The 13,818-nt window shown below is 35.6% G+C and overlaps 1 long non-coding RNA gene across 1 annotated transcript in view; it reads left to right on the top strand.

Moving 5' to 3' along the window:
- LOC104861664 overlaps nucleotides 1–9,618 on the top strand; it is a 65,283-nt gene extending 55,665 nt beyond the window's left edge. Inside the window, exons 2-3 of the long non-coding RNA XR_780087.1 lie at nucleotides 8,184–8,235; nucleotides 9,582–9,618. This is a non-coding gene — a long non-coding RNA (uncharacterized LOC104861664). The remainder of the gene's footprint in view (nucleotides 1–8,183; nucleotides 8,236–9,581) is intronic.
- The last annotated feature ends 4,200 nt before the right edge of the window (nucleotides 9,619–13,818 follow it).

The raw sequence follows: 13,818 nt of genomic DNA, 5'->3' as shown, positions 1-13,818 counted from the left end.
AAAAAAAAATAGGGTGAAAAGTAGTCTACCAGTTGGACATACGTGTTTTAAAATATTTTATGTTTACAGAAAAATTGGGTAGAAAGATCTTACATACATCCACTCACTGGAGTACAATTTGCCTTGTTGTTAATATCTCACATTAGTATGGTACATTTGTTGTAATCCATGAAACTACACAGAAATATTATTAGTAACTATAATATACTGCTGGTATTAGGTCTGTCTGTGTTGTGCCATTCTTTGTGTTTTACGATGTATAATGTCACTGTGTATAATGTTACCATCACAGCATTGTACGCAGTAGTTGTATTGTCCTAAGCATCTCCGCTTATCCACCTCTCCCCTTCCCTCCCTAACCCTTAACAACCTCTGACGTTATTTTGCTGTCTCCACAGTCTTGCCTTCTCCAGAACGTCATGTAGCGGGAATCATGTGGTATATAGCCCTTTCTGATTGTCTTCTTTCACTTAGTTATATTAATTTTAAATTGCTTTGTGTCTTTTCATTAATTGTAACTTCATTTCTTTTTTCTTCCATCTTTCCTTCCTTTCTTTTCTCTTTTTTTAGAGTAGGAAGAGTTTGTTGAGAGAAAGTTAGCTTCTCTAAAAGACACAGAAAGGGATCCAGAAAGTGGGTTGCCCCTTCATTTGTTTTCTCATCACTGACTAGCTGTTATCACTGTTTGCATTCACTACAGTCTGTTTCTTTTTATCATGAATAACGTATCTTCTGGGCATGCCACATTTGTTTATTTATTTACTTATCGAAGGACATCTTAGTTACTTCCAAGTTTTAGCAATCATGAATAAAGCTACTATAAACACTCAAATGCATGATTTTATATGAGCATAGGTTTTCAACTTATTTGGGTAAATATTAAAGAAGTGAAATTTCTGGATAAGACGATATGAGTATGTTTAGCCATCCTGTCCTTAAAGTGGCTAATGATTTTGTTTTGCTACCAGCAATGAATGAGAGTTCTGGTTGTCCCACATCCTCAATAGAATTTACTTTGTCAGTGTTTTGGATTTTTAATCATTCTAATAGGTGTGTAGTGTTATCACTGTTGTTTTAATTTTAACTAAAGCATAGCATGTTGAGGATCTTTTCATATGCTTATTTGCCGTCTGTATATCTTCTTTGGAGAGATGACTGTTTAAATGTTTTATTTTCAGTGGAATTGCTTGTTTTTTAATTTTTGAGGATGAGCCCTTTGTATATTTTGGATACAAGTCTTTTATTAGTTATGTATTTTGCAGATATTTTCTCTCAATTTGGGGCTTGTTTTTTCATTTTTTCAACAGTGCCCTTCACAGAGCAGAAATGTTTATATTTTAATGTCTTATTTAGATTAAACTTTTAACGTGATATTTAAAAGTTATTACATTTGTCGAAGATGAGGTAGCTGAGTACATCTGCATTTGTTTTTGTGTCTTCCAGTCTGTTCCATTGATCCTCAGGCCTATTTCTTTGCCAGTACCATGCTGATTTTATCACAGTGGCTTTGTAGTATAGTTTCAAATTGGGAATTGTTACACCTGGTGCCATGTGACTGTTGCCTATAATGGCTACCTCATCTTCGACAAAGGAGCTCACCATCCTCAGTGGAGGAAAGATAGCCTCTTTAATAAATGGTGTTGGAAAAACTGGGTATCAACCTGTCACAGATTAAAATTAGACCCTTATCTTTCGCCATGCACTAAATTAAAATCCAAATGGATTAAAGATCTAGTTTTGTGTTTTACTTTTAGATCTGTGACCTATTTTATTCCTCATCTACAGGATGCCTAAGTTCTGATGGTGTCTGTCATGTGAAAATGTCGTAAGACCCAAAGATCTTCATAGTAAAAATAACTTTATGTCTCTGTTAGTGAAGTTCTGTGAAAATAGTCACTGTCTACATTTCTTAGAATGTTGGTAAAACATCTTGAGAGGCATGTTGGCAATATTTGTCAAATTTTCATATGCATCTACCTTCAGTTCTATGGAAATTCAGTTTGATCTTAATCTGGAATTTGTTTCTTCCCCAAAGGCACAGGATATTATCTTACTGAAAGCTTCATCATGGACAGACTTAGAGGTACTTCGGGAAATAGACCAAAGTTACTGATCCCAAGGAGTAAGAAAGCAGTGCCAGATTCAATGCAGTGTAATCAAGCTGGCTTAAACACATGGGCTAGGGAGGTGTCTCATTAACATTTTGAATTTGAGCAATTATGGAGGTCCATATTGAGAATTATTTTAAACAATTTGTAAGAAAACATTCATTCCTAAGCAAATTCTTTGATGAAAACAGTGTGTTACTTGAAAGAGTATCACTAAAGTTTGGATAATATAAGCTGTGAGACCTTGTTAAGAACAAAAGGATTGCCTAAGGATTTCTTTAGTCAAGTAACAGAATACGATACCACAAATATATATCAGATATGGTACATCAATATCACATTAATATATAATATTAATATTATAATATAATATTGGATTATATAATGTGTTATACTATTTATTAATACAATACCATATATTTATACATTAATGTACATTATATAATTGTGCAATATATTATATTTGCTTATATCTTGTATATTCATATATTTATATGATATATAACATAATATATGATACCATAATAACATATGCACAGAATTAGTTGTACTAGTATTAGATGAGAGTATAATTAGTGAACAGCTTGGAATTTTTTAATGCTTGATTAAGCTGGTTTCAATCGGTCATCATATTGTTCCTATAAAGTCCCAAGCTAAAGAACCCTTCTATAATTGCTATAGATAGAGATCCGGGCTGGGTGAACCCACGTTGACAGTTGCCATCATTGACAGAATGAGGTTACCAGGTGGACTATTGCCCTGGCAACATGATACTTCATTGTCCTTTCTGGTATAGGGCTTGTTGAATGGCACTGGACAAGAAGCAGTGATCATTATGGTGACTGCCCCCCCAAAGTACTTTATGTTTGGTACATTCTGAGACAGAAGGACAGGAGGGATGTAATTTATTACAGAAATAGTTTGATATAGCACATTGTAAAACTAGTTTCTATGCTCTAAAACACTGGCTTCTTAATATTACTGTGCAGCTGAATCACCTAAAATATTATAAAAACATAGATTGTTGGGTCCTACCCTAGACTTTGTGATTCAGTAGGTTTGGAGTAGAGCCCAAGAATTTGCACAGTGAACTTCTCTTATGTGGATTTCCCATGTGGTGAATGTTACTCCTCCTGATTCCGGATACTTAAGAGGTATTGTTGAGTGATGCAGAAAATAGGGTGCTCATCACAAACAATTCTACTTTCTTTCCTGCAATAAAACTCCTTGGATAATTCTTCTCGACTTCCTCCAGGTTGCAGCAATACCCACCTCCAGATTGGAAGCTACAGTGAGGGTCCTCTCTTTGACTTTCATAAACAGCAGCTAAGATAAATCCTAGAGGTTGAAGGAGTCTTGCTGTTAGACATGATACACTACACCAGGAGTTGGCAAACATTGTCAATATTCAACCAGGTTGTACATATCTTAAGCTTTGTGGCACATGTGGTCACTGTTGCACTACTCAACTTTTCTGTTTCCCAGCAAAAGCAGCCACAGACAATAGATAAATGAATGGGCACAGTTGTGCTCCAATAAAACTGTACTTATAAAATGGGTGGTGAGCTAGATTTGCTTCTCAGGCCATAGCCACAATTTGCTGGCTTGTGCAACCTCTATGCATGATGAGGTTGTCTTTCCCTCAACTCTTGGTAGAATGTAATGGCTAGTCCCAAGACTAGATAATAAAGGGAGCATAATAATGTTACACAGGTTGGGAGGAGAGCGGCACTCTTTGGATTGATAAGTCATGGTTGTGAGGGGATGGGAATCATACGTATGGGCATGTTGAGAGCTGTTGGCAGCAGATTAACTCTGGAGCAAGATATCTGAATTCTTTAATGAACCAGCCACAGAAGAGCAGGGAAGAATAGAAAAAGGAAACAAATATTCTAGCCCAGGTCTTTCTGAGCACATTTCCAACTTCAGTAAACAAACCTTCCCCGGCCATGAGAAGAGACCAACTATTTGCTAATTGTTGGGGAAAGGCCACTCTTAGACTGAGAAGGTGGTGATAGCAGATGTACTCTGAAGGTGAGAGGAACCAGGAAGTGTGATGAGAGACAAGGGATCTATGAAGATAATTTTCATTGTCAAATCTGCGTCTGGTCAATGAGGCCTTGCTCAGAGATGTAGACGTTTGATGAGGAGGGCAACGGTGTATTTCTTTTTACTACTAGTCCCATACAATTTGGAATTTGTCTCTCACCATGCTATGAGTTGTCGTGCATGCGTGTGTGTGTGTGTGTGTGTGTGTGTGTGCGCGCGTTCACTTGGCCAGAGATAGGCTGTAGACCTTCCTCACATCCCCACTAGTCAATAACAACCATAAAAGACACTGAGTGACATACATAAAAACAAGAGAAGCCAAGAGAATTTTGATGTGATATTAATCTTATGATTATAAAACCACAGAATTAGAAAGGACTATGAGAGAGTACCTGACCTTCCCTCTTTGAAAGAAGTTAGTCTCTCTTAATGATGTGCTTCACAACAGACAGGCATTCACCCTCAATAAACCATTTCAATATTTTTTCCTTTCTGTCAGTCCAGAAGTTTTTTTTACATTAATAAAAATCTCTCCCACTTTACTCCCATTTTATTTTTTTTTCTGTGTCATGGACCAAACAATACCTACTCTTTCAAGGACCTTTATGGTCTTTAAGATATAGTGGAGAGTCATTTCTTAGGGAATTAGAACAACAAAATACCCAAACAACAAAACCGTGAGGATGGTTTCCTCCACCAGTGTTGGCCTAATAGCCTGGATCACTCTACACACATTAGACGCAGATTAGAACAAATAGAAAATAACTTTGCCAGTAGCTATGTCAGGTGAAAAATCTCATACATTTATGAAATAAAAACAATTTCCTATTGAACAACAAGAGCAACAAAAGAAAACTACTGTTGCACATACTGAAAACGAATTTGAAAAGGAAAAGGGCTGCAAAAGTGACCAGATATTGATGAATCTGTTCAAATGAGTGTTGCATTCACATCTCCTTTAGTTTTGCCAGAAGCAATTTCAACAAATTTTGTTAGCAATTGTTTCATACTTTTCTTTGCAGGCAAGCAACAATTTCACAATAAATGAAATTTTAAAAGTTATCACATTTTTTGAGGAGTTATTTTAAAGAAACATGCACATCATGAATTCTTTATTTAATGTGAGAACTAAAAAGCACAATTAAGTAGTTGTTTTTAACATCACTAAATATTTAGGGATTTTCATAATGTGCTATATTTTGTTGTTGTTGTTGCTTTCAGGTAAAGCCAGATATGTTTGCTCAATGAAAACTGACTGTGACTTCTTCATCTATTCTTCATTTGATTGAGTATTATTGAATAAAATGTTCTCTAAAATATACAAGGCTTTCTTTAACCTTTTTTCCTTCAATATCAGGGAGTGTTCTATCAGAGCTACACTCCTGGCCCTCTACAGAAATGTTTATTTTGAGACAAAAATCTCACTGAATTGCCCAGGTTAGACTTAGGTTTGTAATCCTATTCTTCAATCTTTGTAGTAGCTGGGGTTACAGATGTGTGTCAGCAGGCCTGGCCACGGGTTTAAAGTTATCTTTATTTACTTTGATTGCTAAACACTTTATATTTTAGATACTATTTATTAATCAGACTATAGCATAGCAAATTAACCCCTAAATCTCATTCGATGAAAGTTATTTCTTGCTTACATTACATATTTATCTGGATCACTGTGGGCTCTCTTCCACACAATATCCCTAAGATGTGGGCTAATAAGACTGGTGCTTTGTAAGGAACATAGCCTAGCATGGTTGCTAAAGCAGAACAGAGAGCTGAAGAAGAAGTCACATATCAGCTATGAATGCTTTGGTCTTACAGTGATACTCATGGCTTTTATTCACTGAAAGGTCTGTTATTCTATCACAACGATCTTTTGAAATTAAAGTATTTAAAGTTTCAATATTATTTCATGGTGAACCTTCTGGTTGAATGATCTCTTAAGTTACCTCTCATCTACCTTAGAAAAATTACGCTTTGTTAGTCTTTTCTATTTACAAATATTTTTTATCTGCAGGCAGAAGCTCAACTCTAATTTATTTAAATGGGAAGGGATTTCATAAGTGAGGTTTGAAAGCTTAGGCAATCATTATAAAGTTGGAGGAACAAGTTCTAGATTGGGTCACCACCAATTCCTGAACCAAACTCTGTCTGCTGCAGTGGAGAAGGCACTCCTCCTATTGCTGACCCCAAAGCCACTATATTGAAACTAGTTGGGCCAGAAGACACTAGACACTGCCTGCTCCTCAGGTAGTTTCTGGCCAGGTGCAACGGAGAGCCAGAAGTTAAATTATAGGACCTAATCCTTTAATCTAGCATGGGTGTCCAACATTTTGGCTTGCCGGGGCCTCAGTGAACGAGGAGAAATTATCTTGGGCCCTATATAAAATACAGCATATATTGTGTTAGTTACTTTTCTCTTTTTGCTGAGACAAAATGCCCAACACCCAAATTTAAGGGAAGAAAGGTTTATTTATTTTACAATTTTAGTCCATAGTTGGCTGGCTCCAAATCAGAGGGGCACATGACAGAGGGGAAACATTTCATGGTGGGACAAAGATAGCAAAGCAACCAGGGAAGTCTTCCTGCTCCTTTTATCTTACTCAGACTACTTAGTGGGGGTAGCCCTCACACCCTTACTCTTGGGGCCCTCAGGACTAGCATTGTACCGTGAATTAATCACATCTCTAGATTCCATCACCTCTGAAAACGCCCCATGTAAGACCACATGAGGCTTTGAGGGGACATCTAAACACAAGCTGTAATGTAGATGTTTATGAGAAACATAACTTTTTAATATAAATTTTTAAAAATCACAACACTAAAAAGGACAAGTGGCTTGCAGGCTGTGGACACATCTTTAAGGTGCTAGAAAGATTAAGAAATGATAAATTTTAAACTTGCTGGTGGAGAAGACAGGTTATACAATATGGAGGACTATCAAGATGTGGGGTGATTTTTCTTTTTTTTGGTACCAGGGATTGAACTTGGGTCCTTGTGTGTGGGGTGATTTTTCAAAAGATGAAACTTATTTTACTTGTAAAGTTTTTTCTATTACAGAAGTAGAGATAATAAGAGCTAGTCTAACAAAGCTACTATTATTATTTTGGTGTATTTCTTTTTGCCCTTTTGCTGTGCAGTATTCTTTTATATACAGTTATGCAAAATAAATATTTCCTAGTGAATATTTAGAATACAATCAGTTTTTTCATGCTTTTGCTTTAGCTTCAAATCATGAATTTTAGTGCCTGTGCAGTATTGTGACAGTTGGAATATAACGTGAATATAACATTGCAAGTAAGTTGATGAGTGTAACTTCCTTAATTACAAGTGTATGTTTATTCTTTCATTTATACTGGAATTAAATCAACATCTTTTAAAAGAATCATACCATAGAGATATATGCTCACCCATGTTTATAGCAGCACAGTTTGTAATAGCTAAAATTTGGAAATTGCCTAATTGCCCATCAACTGTAGACTGGATAAAGAAGGTGTGTGTGTGTGTGTGTGTGTGTGTGTGTGTGTGTGTGTGTGTGTGTGTGTTTAAATAAACTGCAATAGTACTCAGCCAAAAAGAACAAGAAACTAGAGAGATTTATATATAGATAAGTACGTGCACATTGAGGCCTTAGTCTTAAGTGAAATTAATAAGTCACACATGTGTAAATACCGAATAGTTTCTGTGTTATACAAAAGTAAGACTGTAAATAAGGATTAAAATGTATAATTGATATTGCATAAAAGGAAGACAAATCTCAAAGAGTGGAGGAAGTGGGAGGGGCAAGAGAAAGGTAAGAAGGGAAAAGAAAAAAAATATGTGAAAAGGAAAAACATGCAAACAATGTCTTTGTAAACAGGGAAGGGTTGAGGGGCTGAGGGGAGGGCTGGGGAAAGGGGAAACATACGAACCTGGTAAGTCATGTATAGGTTCAAGATCCCAATGATGAATGGAACTATTGCATAACTAAATTGTACCAATAAATTTAATAAAGATAAAAAATCAACATCTTAGGGTTACTTTATTTTCCAGTTTTCTTCAGGATGTGACCTTTCTATAGACACAGTCCAACACCAAAATTTAGGTAAGGAAAGGAATATGAAAAATTTGGTCAATTGCTTTGTAAGTAGAAAAACATAATCTTAAGATTCTGCTTATAGGCCCTCAGAATTGTCAAACTCCTGGAGAGAGAAGTAGCATGGTATTTGAGAGTGGTGGTGTAGGCCTATAATCCTAGCACTCAGGAGGGTAAGGCAAGAGGATTACCATGAGTTCAAGGCCAGCCTGGCCAACATAGAGAGTTGAAGGTCAGCCTGAGGTACATAGTAAGACCCTAGAGACCCTATCTCAAGAGAAGAAAAAAAAAAAGAGAAGGAGAAGGGTGAGTATCAGAGGCTGGGGGGGTGGAAGGGAGAAGGAATGGACAGTCATTGCTTCATGGGGTAGAATTTCAGTGTGGGAAAACGAAAAAGTTCTGTATATAGAGAATGGTTATGGTTGCACAACATTTGATTATACTTAATGCCACTGAACTAGACCCTTAAAATGGTTAAAATGGCAATTCTTTGTTATGTTAATAATTTTTAAAAATGTCACTGGCAGAAAGTAAGACAATGCAGGCCCAAAATAAATCTCTTCATTCTTTACAAAAAGAGACTTTTAGAGTATATCACCCATATTAGTAATGCATCTTCCTTTAGTGTATGATAATTTTTAAAATTCCAGATAGCTTCTCCATTATTCATTAACTATGTTGTATACTTAGTATAGTTTCCAGCATAATATACAGCAAAAAGAAAAATGTAATTTTGTCAAAATATACCAAAGGGAGGGGAAAAAAAAAGAAAGTCAAACACTATAGCCTTGAGAAAAATCAGTTCACATGAAATTATGTTCGGAGTACTCACTGTATCAAAGAATGAATTCTGCTAGGCCCTATATGAGCACAATATACATAACATGATTTCGCTAAGGAAATGTTTAAAATCTCTTATCAAATTTATTTTTTTTAAAGCAACGAGTTGCCTCTCAAGTTTTATTTAAAGGCATGAAAAGCATATTGGAAAAGTACTGCAGAGACCTGAGCTTTATTCATAGTTCTAGCACAGTAAGTTACCCTAACTCTAGAACTCAGTTTCCTCACCTGAAAGGAGAGGTATTTGATTAGGTAAGAGCTCAGATTTATCATCTCAAATTTATCATTTATCATCTGAAAATACACCCACAGGTTGTCTGTCAGTGGTTCTCTGTCAAAAAAGAATAAACACAAATAGAAATGATGTATACTTTGAGAAAACCTATAAAATGAGTAGCCTGTATAAAATACATGCATTACTAGTATAACATGAAAAACTATCATTGAAAGAAAAATTATCTGTTAAGGGTTAACAATAGCACTTATAATGTCAATCTACTTACATTTTTTCAAAGTGTTAATGAGCTGCTAGACAACATTTTCTCAAATGAGGTAAGTCTTATAAGTAGGTATGGAATTCAGTTCAAACAGAATAGATACTATTTTTAAATGTCTTAATGGATAGCTAGAGTTTGAAAAAATAAGTTTTCAAATGTGATTTCAATTAATTCTCATAGCAACTCAATAATGAAGGTAGTATTTTGTTTTACACACATGGAAACTGAGACTCTGGGATTATGGGATTTGTTAGAAAGCACAAAGCCAGCAAGTAGAACAACCAGTTTTCTAAACCATGTTTGTTTGACTCAAGTCTAATACTTCCATCACATAGGTTTTATAAATCTATGTATTTAATTAGTATGATTTTACTCTTAGTATAATAACCATATCTTATCTGAGCTAACTTCTTAAATTCTGGTCTTTACATTCGGTGTGGTCAAATCTGTTAGGTAAAAACTTTAGGACCAGACCAGGAGTACAACAAGCCTTTATTATGGGGAGGATCTGCCAGGCTGTCTCCTAACAAAGGAAAAGCAGCATGGAGAAATAGGGAACTTCTTTTATAGGAGTGAGGTGGGGTTAGCCTGAGCTGGGGTGGAGTTGAGCGAGGTAGCATTAAGGGATTGCAGGAGCTTGTAACATCACCAGTTACTCAGAGGTAGCAAGTATCAGTTTACTCTTTTGGTGGGGAAAAGAGGCATGATGGGAGGAAGGCTGTCCCTTGGTAGGAGAAGCCATATTTAACATAGAGGATGCTATTCCATGTGGCAGCCATTTTAAGGTGCACAGCATTATGGGAAGGAGGCTACTGTTTTATGTAGCAGCCATCCTGAGGCAAGGGAGATCTAACAAAACCTAGTAAAATCTTATAAGGAACTAAGGTGATTTTCCAAATAAGATTAAAATTGATTTTAATTTTTGTATATTTTAGGCAAAGCTTTCCTTTTTTTCTAGTCTAAACTGCTAGTAAAAGTCTAGCCTTATTTCTCAACAATTATGTTACATATATATCTCATATATATATATAAAACATATATTCACTGGCATTAGTAGAGCATCATTACTTAGGGCATAAATATAACTTTCTTTGTATTTTGTTGTTTCCCATGTTATCTTCATAGAATAAGTTAAAGAATTTTTACCTTAAGCTCCTAGCTACCCAAGAAATTTCAGTTTTTTTCCAAGTCTCATTTTCAGATATATTCTAAAGCAGTTTCTTTTTAATAATATCCTATTTTTAATCATTATTATCTAGCTTGCAATATGTAAGTACATCAGGCTTGCAAAGCCTTTTACAGCCATTATCTTATAAATTTTTCCAGCAGCTGCAGAGGACATCAGCATTTATAGGAAAGCAAAATGAGACATACATCAGTTAATTTACTTGGCCAAAGTGACGCAGTGAGTTTCCATAGGCAGTCAAGAAAGAGTTGACGCAATCTTGAATTATTAGGCTAGAAACTTTGCTCCTTGAATGTAGTATTGCAGAACAGCCCCACTTCACTTTGCAAGTGAACCAGTGATAGGGGTGCCTAAAAAGCAAACAAACAGACAACAACAACAACAACAACAAAAACTAGATTCCCCAGTTTGCTATGGAGAATTGATTCACCCGATTTTCTGGCCACCTTTCAAATATTTGCCCTTAAATTAACTGGGAAATGCCTGCTTTAGCTCTTCTTTCCTATGTTTCAATTTTGCACTGTCTTAAAAATGAGAGACCCAGTGCTATTTCATATACATTAGGCTCCCTTGCTGCCATTTTGGCTTCCCCTTTTAAATTCTTGTATTAATACCAGGTGTGATATACCTAAGAAGCATGAGGGAGAAGTTGTAAGTCTCCCCACAAACAAATGTTCTGTGTCTGACTTCTACCCAGATCCACCTGAATGTAGATCCCTATTATTGAATAAATATTTTCTGGTTTATTTTATGTTCATCCTTGGCCAAAGGAGTTTCTGTCTTTCAACCTTTCTGATTTCTAAGCTGAATGTGTCTTTGGTTTGGATGAATAATTATATGGCTAAGAGAAGGCAGTAAATCTTCACTATATGGCTAACAAATAAAGCTGTGCAATTTTATCTTTGATTGGTTAGTGCTTTGAATTTAGAGTTAATAAGCGAAGTCTCCAGCATTGTATTATAAATGAAATGCCAACTTCATTTAAAATTTTGTTAGGTCATATGATAATTTGACAATGATTTTGAATAGCGTAGGGGAAATGAAATACTAACAGAATCTATTTAAAAAGCTGTGTCATCCTGTATATTTATAATAAGCAAATAAAACTAACTTAAACTCTAGTATGTCTTTATCAAGTAACATCTGAACAAAATAGCCTTTAGACTGACTAATTGGTAATTTTAAAGATGAGATATTTATTAATTTTTCTGAAATATAATTTAGAAACTTCAGAAGTTAGATTATTTCTTTGCCTGGCAAAGATGATCAGAGCCATTTGCAATTTCCTTTTCCCTGAACTGTCTTTTAAGGATCTTTTCTTAAAATTATGATGATATTTTGTTTAATTGATTTAATTTAACGTTTTCAATTAAAGTACCTCTTAAAATATTTTTGTAAGATGTTTCTTTTATGGAATTGAGTTGAATGGAGATGAACTTTTGCTGCTGAAACAATATATATTACATAAACACGAATACAAACATTTCTGTTTCACAGCTCTGGTGTGATGTATTTTAGTTTTTAATGAATTAATTAGAAAGAAATTGACAGTGAAATGATGTTTCTTCCACCAGATGATTCAGTAGGCTCATTTTTGGCAGAGGAAGTGAGACTGTCCAATTAAGGAGTTTCTGGACTGGGAACTCAGAGAGACTGGGTTCAAATCTTGGCTCTGTTAGTGATGAGTCAATGTCTGTGCATCGGGTCCCTATAAAATGTTATAATGATATTTTAGCGTTAGGTAGATGTTGCAGGCTATTTTATTAAGTGCTTATAAAAATGCTTTGAAGTTATAAATTCTGAATGTTTATTAGATCAAAGCATTCAAGGTAGAGCATTAAAAACACTATTTTATCTCACTATCACATTTGAATGGATTACTGAGATTGGAAAACTTACTTAGCTAAATGTAGAGCCCAGATGCTGGCAGTCAGAGGAAAAGCTGCTATGTGGACTCACAGCAAAACAGTATGTCAGTTTCTAATATAGCTTGGGTGTAGACTTATATGCCCTACTTAATTGTATTTATTTTGATCCTATTGAAAGTTCATAATTTTACTTACTTTATTTTGGTCCTCTAGAGATATCATAATTTTAACTTCAAATTATCTACTTAAATATTATTTTAGCCCCATGTAGTCTTTAAACTTTAAAAAATTTTTATTTTTGGCACTAGGGATGAAACTCAGGTCTTCGAGCTTGTGAGGCAGGCAGCAGCACCACTGAGCTAAATCCCTGGCCCATCCATTGTAGTCTTTAAAAGCAAGAAAATATTTGTTTGAACCCAATCACAGAAGTGTAACTGGTTCCATTACATTGGTTTAGCTATGATTCTTTTGTTATCATACTTCCATTATTTGTTACTCAGCTCCAGTTTTTTAGCTGACCTGTTTAGAATTATTTTACCATTTTCCCCGAGAGATGGCAGTCTTAGGAATGACTTTTCTTTTGTAAACTACCATTATAGAGATTATCTTCATTAATAGTTTTCTGAGATTCTCCAAAGTAAAACAAATACAGGAGAGAATAAATACACTCAAAATATGGAATATTAGCAGACAAATAAAATTATGCACTTGTTTAAGTCTCTTCTAGGTTCCATATGCTATAATTCTACAATTTAAAATGAGAAAAGAAAAAGAAACCCCTCCAGGCAGTTTCCATTTTTGCTGCCCAGGGGCTAGGACCGGGGTTGATCTGCTGTACATTTGGTATTTGCTAGGTTCTGTGGGAATGTGCATGCTGGGGCAGTCCTGGGACATGAGGCAGAAACAGGGCTGGCTACAGTGACAGACCTTGGGAGGTCCCAGGAGCAGGAAAAACATTTTATTGCCAGGTAGGAGAAAGCCTGGAGGTATAGGTGACGTTGAGGTGACTAAGGCACCAGAGGTACAAACTTTCAGGTGCTTTCGCTCTCCAGGGGCAGCTCAAGAGTGCTCTTTACATTGGTGCCACAAGGAGTCCCAGCCCTAGGAAAAGGTCACATCCAGGTTTGTGACAGAAAGTAGACAGTCACACCCTGGAAATTTTAGAATAGTGTGAGCTGGGGAAGTTCCTCAAATCACATGG

This window comes from Fukomys damarensis, unplaced genomic scaffold (genome assembly GCF_012274545.1).
Source record: "Fukomys damarensis isolate Sample0158 unplaced genomic scaffold, DMR_v1.0_HiC HiC_scaffold_37, whole genome shotgun sequence".
In the NCBI taxonomy this organism is placed as follows: domain Eukaryota; kingdom Metazoa; phylum Chordata; class Mammalia; order Rodentia; family Bathyergidae; genus Fukomys; species Fukomys damarensis.
This window is presented reverse-complemented; position numbering and strand designations above follow the sequence as displayed.